Source organism: Peromyscus californicus, unplaced genomic scaffold, assembly GCF_007827085.1.
Source record: "Peromyscus californicus insignis strain IS unplaced genomic scaffold, ASM782708v3 Scaffold_15__1_contigs__length_86483966, whole genome shotgun sequence".
Classification (NCBI taxonomy): domain Eukaryota; kingdom Metazoa; phylum Chordata; class Mammalia; order Rodentia; family Cricetidae; genus Peromyscus; species Peromyscus californicus.
The window spans coordinates 20,010,098-20,017,854 of NW_026294447.1; positions in this window are offsets into that span (position 1 = coordinate 20,010,098).

Below are 7,757 nucleotides of genomic sequence, written 5' to 3' on the forward strand. Positions count from 1 at the left end.
CTGCAGCGCGGTCTCTGAAGACGGAAGGAAGTCACTGGTGGGATAACAGCCTGGTGAACAGCACTGAGTCCACACACCCATCGGGAAACACTTTGTTCTTACTAAGGTTTCGGTGATCTGTACAAGCAAACAACACTAGCAGTAACCCAGCTTGACAATGGAGGCTAGGATGGTACCCCCCAACAGTGGCTTCCCAGTCGGTTCACACTTAAGCAGGCTGAGAAATGTTAAGGGGGAGCCTGAGATGATGCTGTTCTCAGCTTGGTTCCTTAATCCAGAAAGCAGATTCTGAAATAAGGGTTCCTGTGCTGGTGATGCGTTTTAAGAGGTCTCCCCAAAAGAGACCAGGAAAAGAACTAGACAGGCATGAAAATATGGCAAAGAAAAAGCAGGATGTGGTATAAGAGAAGCCCAGCATCAGGCTGGTCTTGTGGGGGTGTCATATTTGTTCCCAGTCAAGGGAAAAGAGCAAAGAGCTTTTATCCTTTGCATCCAGAGACACTAGCTAAGGCCACTCTTGAGGTAGAAGTACATAAGCCAAGTACTTTGTTCTCTGCACCTGCAGGGAAATGACTCCATTACCCTAAGATGTTTCCCCAAGAATTAGCATTGCTGGGCATTACATTCAGACACAATCCTAGAGGGTAGAGGAGGATTACACAGAAATTATAAGAGATCGAAGCAGACCTAAGTGGAGCACTGACAAAGCCAACTTCAAACATCACAGGAATTCTTGTGACTATGACTGACACTCTGTGCTAGTCTCTTGTCTCTTGTCACAACAAAACACTATGACTAAGGCAACTTACAGAAGAAAGAATTCACTTGGACTTACAATTTCAGAGAGTAAGTCTGTGACCATCATGGCAGAGAGTGTGAAAACAAGCAAGCAGGCATTGTGCTGGGGCTGTAGCTGAGAGCTCACATCTGATCCATGAGCACAAGGCAGAGACGGAGTTCTAACTGAGAATGGCACGAACTTTTGAAACCTCAAAGTCCCCAGCCTAAGTGACACACCTTCTTCAGCAAGGCCATGTCTCCTTGTTTCCCCAAACGGTTCCATCAACCATAGCAGCCGGGCAGCAGCTGGAGACTAGAGGTTGGTCTGGCAGCTGGATTCACTGAGATGGTAATAAGGCTTGAGTTCATTTTAGCCATCCCATCACTGTGGTCCCCTGGGACAGGATCACATGCCAGTTCTTCTGAAGCCTTGGAATCTTGGTGATCCTATATACTGTTATTTGTTAATGCCCTGCCTTTTCCAATATTATTCACTAGGTTAGAATATATCAAGATAGATTGTAAAAACATCAGAGTAGAAATGGACATCCCTCGGCTCTCAGCCATGAAACTGGATAAAATAACTGGGAAGAACTGGGCTGTTTGCTACAGAAAAAGCAAAGGAGACCTTCCAGTGTAGACTTTTGCTTATACAATATTGGATTGAAACTTACTATTGTTTTTCTATTGTTTGTAAATTCCACATGGTAGAAGAATATGAATTGATGTTTATCAATTAAATAGCTGAGAAAAATAGCAACCTCCTTTCCATGTGCTTATAAAATTTGGAGTGTCTACATTGCAGTTGGATATTATGTCACATTTTAAAGCCTGTCTTTTCATGGGTAAGTTCATATAAAATGCCTTGTATGTCCAGTGGCTTGGGTGCGGACCTGGAGTGGCGAATTAATCAACCAGAAGTGTTCACACAAAACAATTCAAGAGTGGCCTATATGCAAAAAGTCTTTCTGCTTTTTTTTTTCCTACAGCATCATTCTCAGTATAATAGTGACAAACTGTACATCAAGAAAATAATTCTGTGCTAAGTTCTTGTTAATTCTTTCTGGAAAGCATGTGTATTTCATCTCCCTCTCCTACTTTTCTCCACTTTTCTCTATAAATAAGAGCAGATACTCTTGTCTCAAATTAAGAATTTTAACTATATATCATAAAATAAATATATTTGAACCTAGTCTTCAAATAACCTATAGTAATAGAGCACAAAAATCATAAGCTTTCAAAACATCATTTATGTTTAGAATTTTCTATTGCACTCCCAAAATTCTTTACTCTAGCTGCCAATCTTGCATACTAAAACAATAATAATATCTCAGGGGTATTTAAATTTTTCTGACCATGAGCCTTTGGAGAGGAAAAATACAACCAAAATATGTTCTGTATTTCATGGGATATTAATTTATTTCCAAATAAATATTAGAGTGCAATTTGAAGGAATAGCTATAGAAGTCACTTCCTAGGCTTCCTATAGGATTCAGTAGAGATAATGAAACAAATCAGACCTACCTGATTCTCCATGTTCTCTTCACTGGAGGTGTTTTCTTTGCTCACTGTTTGTTTGGGACCATCTCTGAATAGAGCAGTGATGCAGTGACTACCCACTTTCTGGGATGTGTCAATGCATGCTGCGAAAAAGTAGCTGCAATAAAGAAGTGGCGAGGCATTAGGAGTAGACATCATGGGTTTCGGAGCCACTCATTCACTCAGGGTAATAGGGCCTTCCAGATCTGCTAAAGATCAATAACAGTGTGTTATTTCACTTAAAACTGACATTCCATGATACATATTTAACCTAATTATGTGAACCGTGTGACAAGCAGCACAGATTGTAGAGCAACTCCAACTTCTGTGGCCAAGTATACTGTCTGCACAGTATAAGCCAGCAGCTCTCTTTTTTAAATTTTATTTTATAATTAAATTTAATTTTACATATCAGCCACAGATTCCCCTGTCCTCCCTCCCCTCCCCCGCACTCCCCCCAATCCACCACCCATTCCCATCTCCTCCAGGGCAAGGACTCCCCTGGGGATTCAGCTCAGCCTGGTAGATTCAGTTGAGGCAGGTCCTGTCCCCTCCTTCCTTCACCCAGGCTGAGCAAAGTGTCTCAGCATAAGCTCCAGGCTCTAAAAAGCCAGCTCATGCATTGAGGACAGGTCCCATTCCTACTGCCTGGGGGCCTCCCAAACAGTTCAAGCTAATCAACTGTCTCACTTATCCAGAGGACCTGATCCAGTTCCTTGGGGGCTCCTCAGCTATTGGTTCATAGCTCATAGGTTTTCACTAGTTTGGCTATTTGTCCCTGTGCTTTTCCAATCTTGGTCTCAACAATTCTCACTCATACAATCCCTCCTCTTTCTCGCTGATTGGACTCCCAGAGCTCTACCTGGGGCCTGGCCACGGATCTCTGCATCAGCTTCCATCAGTCATGGGATGAGAGTTCTACCACGACAGTTAGGGTATTTGGCCATCTGATCATCAGAGTAGGTCAGTTCAGGCTTTCTCTCAACCATTGCCAGTAGTCTATTGTGGATGTATCTTTGTGGATTTCTGGGGACCTCTCTAGCACTTTGCTTCTTCCAATTCCCATGGGGTATTCATTTATCATGGTCTCTCTTTCCTTGTTCTCCCTCTCTGTTCTTGATCCAGCTGGGATCTCTTACTCCCCTAAACTCTCTTTCCCCCGACCCTTGCCCTTCATTACCCACCCCCCTCACATCCAGTTTGCTCATGTAGATCTCATCCATTTCTCTGTCATTGGGCAATCCCTGTGTCTTTCTTAGGGTCCTCTTTACTAGGGAGCTTCCCTGGAGTTATGAGTAGCAGTCTAGTCATCTTTGTTTTACATCTAGTATCCACCTATGAATGAGTACATACCATGTTTGTCTTTCTGAGTCTGGGTTACCTCACTCAGGATGATTTTTTCTAGATCCATCCATTTGCCTGCAAACCTCATGATGTCATTGTTTTTCTCCGCTGAGTAGTACTCCATTGTGTATATGTACCATATTTTATTTATCCATTCTTCAGTTGAAGGGCATCTAGGTTGTTTCCAGGTTCTAGCTATTACAAATAATGCTGCTATGAACATAGCTGAGCATGTACCCTTGTGGTATGATTGAACATTCCTTGAGTATATGCCCAAGAATGGTATAGCTGGGTCTTGGGGGAGATTGATTCCCAATTTTCTAAGAAAGCACCATATTGATTTCCAAAGTGGCTGTACAAGCTTGCATTCCCACCAACAGTGGAGGAGAGTTCCCCTAGCTCCACATCCTCTCCAGCATAAGCTGTCTTCAGTGTTTTTTATCTTAGCTATTCTGACGGGTGTAAGGTGGTATCTCAGAGTCATTTTAATTTGCATTTCCCTGATGAGAAGCAAGAATGGTTCAACATATGAAAGTCTGTCAATGTAATACACCATATAAACAAACTGAAAGAAAAAAAGCACATGATCATCTCACTAGATGCTGAAAAGGCATTTGACAAAATCCAACACCCCTTCATGATAAAGGTCTTGGAGAGATCAGGAATACAGGGAACATACCTAAACATAATAAAGGTAATTTACAGCAAGCCAACAGCCAACATCTAATTAAATGGAGAGAAACTCAAAGCGATTCCACTAAAATCAGGAACAAGGCAAGGCTGTCTGCTCTCTCCATACTTATTCAATATAGTACTTGAAGTTCTAGCCAGAGCAATAAGACAACAAAAGGAGATCAAAGGGATACAAATTGGAAAGGAAGAAGTCAAGCTTTCGCTATTTGCAGATGACATGATAGTATACATGAGTGACCCCAAAAGTTCGACCAAGGAACTCATACAGTTTATAAACACCTTCAGCAATGTAGCAGGATACAAGATCAACTCAAAAAAATCGGTAGTCTTCCTATATACAATTGACAAACAGGCTGAGAAGGAAATCAGAGACATATCACCCTTTACAATAGCCACAAATGATATAAAATACTGTGGGGTAACTCTACCTAAGCAAGTGAAGGACCTGTATGACAAGCCAGCAGCTCTCTTTCAAATGGAAGATGGTTAAAGGCAACAGATAGGACTCCCAAAGGAGTAAGGGATTATCTACCAGAGCTCATCATGCATTCCAGAGATCTTTCTGAAGGCCAGAGACTCTTTAAATACAGCCTGGATGTTATGATATCCTTGCTCTAGGATATTTCAGTGTGCTTGACACCTTTCAAAACTGCCTTTAGGGCCACTCAATGACTGATTTTGAGCAATGTGCCCAAAATTGGTATATATGGCATCAAGTATAAAATAGATCTACCGAACTATGCTCTTTCTGTAAGGACAGCAAGAGCCATCTTTCCTTTTAGAAGGAGGAGAACAACAGTCTCTAGACATGGATATCTACAAGCTTCAATGAAGCCTTCATGCTTCTGTGCCACTTAAGTCTCATTCTTTAACATGTGCATTTAAGTAAGGCATCTTCTTGTTCACTTGATCAAATTGGTGGCAAAGCTACCCATGTCACAGCTACTAAAGCTTACCAGTTCTTAGAACCAGGCCAGAGCTTGATGCTTACCCGTGTCTACTCTGCAGCTAGAAGCTCTAAAGAACTGCTTTGGAACAATCACAAAAGCTTACTCATTTACCCTTTGTAACTTGAATTCTACATTCAAGGCATTTAATTTTCCAGTTTGCCTAATTCCCTAGAGTAGTTAGAAGTAACATTCCATTCTGTTGTAATTTCTGTTGCTGTGATAAAATGCCCTGACAAAAAAGCAACTTAGGGGAGATAGGGACTTGTTTCAGCTAACAAGCCCAGGTTACAGTCCATTATGTTGGGAGAAGTGACATCAGGAACTTCCGACAACCAGTCACAGCTCACATTCAAGAGCGTTGAGAAATGGATGCACATTCGCTCGGTTGCTTGCTTGCTGCCCTCAGCTTGATCGCCCCACTCTTACAGAGTTCAGGAATTTCTGTCTACGGAAAGACGCTGCTCACAGTGCGCTGCCTCTTCCCACGGTGATTAACTTAAGCCAATACCCCATAGATATTCTATTGTGTAACATTATTCCTGGAGAGACATGAACAAATGTCTGTGCACTCAGATAGGGAATCAATGACAGACCAAAGTAAGGATACCACTAAAGGACAGCTTGATGAACCAATGAATTTATTTGGCTTACTTACAATAGTATAGGTGAAGAGTTACTTACAGGTGCAGAAATGACTCAGAATGGCTAGTATTACCCAAACTCCTCCCCACCAAGGAGGATGACTCATGAAAGCTGGAATGCTGGGGCTCTCTGCACAATTTTCAGGAAACTTGTCAACCTGGAGAGTCTCATTTCCAGGCAGTTCAGTTGGTCTGAGCCTTATCCACTCAACTTATCTGCTCTGCCCCTTCCAGGCAGGTTGGCTGGCCCTAGCCTCTTCTGATCAGCTCAGCCGGTCTGAGAGTGTCTTCCAGCTGTCTTGACTGCTTATAGAAGCCTGGAGAGGGAGAGGCCTAGTACAGTCACTTTCAGTGCTTTACTGCATATTCTGCACTGTTTGTTCCCTGAGGCTTAAGGAGGCTCCACTTAGAACTTCCTGAGTCTTAACAAGGTTCTGTGTAGGATGGGATGCTTCACTTCCCTTTGGAACATCCTGTCTTAATGAGCTTCGCTCAAGATAGAGTGTATAAAATTAGAAGGAATTGCTATACACCTGCCCACAGGGCAACCCAATGTAGATAATCTCTCAATGAAATTCTTTCCAAGAGATGTTATTCATGTCAAGTTGACAATTAAAGCTAGCCATCACGTAGGCCAACTCACAATCCCATTCTCCTCAAAATGACCAACTACTGTAGCCTCTTTGCTCATCCAATGTTTTACTCCCCATCTACTCTTTATCCATAACTGCATAGGTGATAATGATGGCACTATGTGCCTTGGATTATTTGTCATATTTCCAGGGAGGATAACAATATCTGCATATTAACTATTTAATTAAGTATGTTTTTATTCTCTGGGGTCACTCTAGATATCAATTACATATTTTTCAGGATCCAAGAAGAAAATGGTTATATTCAAAAGGATAAACGAAAGCGAAATTCCTGTAACTAGAGGTTTTTTCTGTTTTTCCCCATCCTGCAGCTGTTCCAAATAACCACTCAGAGGCTTATATTAATTATAAATGATTGGCCGATAGCTCAGGCTTATTACTGGCTAGCTCCTACATTTAAATTAACTCATATTCCTTATCTATGCTTTGCTATGTGGTTTGTGGCTTGTCACCTCATTTTTTATATGTCTTGCTTCCTCTGTAGCTGGCTGGCATCTGACTCGACTCAGCCCTTCTTCATCTCCATCTTTAGTTTGATTGTACTGCCTAACCTTATTTGCCTAGGCTTATTCTGACTGGCTATTCACCAAAACAGCTTTATTTATCAACCAATGGGAGCAATACATATTCACAGGGTACAGAAAGACCATCCCACAGCAAATTCCTAAAGAAATTATATGCAAATCTGTCTGAATAAGCCAAAAGACAATGACAAGTGTGTTTATAAGATAAACAGAGGCAAGACACACAGAAGGCTGGTGTGAAATGGAGGCCAAGAGGCACCTGGAGCTAGAAACGATGGTAGTATTTAGTTTCCATTTTGATGACAAATGAAGATAAAACTTGAAGGGTGAAAGGCTTATTTGGGGTTCATGGTTTCCATAGCTGAAACCCCTGGTTGCTTAACTTTTTCTGCCTTTAGACCTGAGGTAAGGCAGTGCATCATGCAGAAGCATGTGGCGTATGAACGTGTTAAACTCACTGCCACCAGGAACTGAAGAGACAAGGAACCAGGCCCCAATATCCAATTCAAGGATCTCCCAACAACCTGTCTTCCTTCCACTATGACCCACCTTCACCCCTGTGATCTAGTGCCTTTGGAAGATACCCTGCACACTATCAAAGGAGAAATGTGAGCAACAAGCCAGCCACAAACC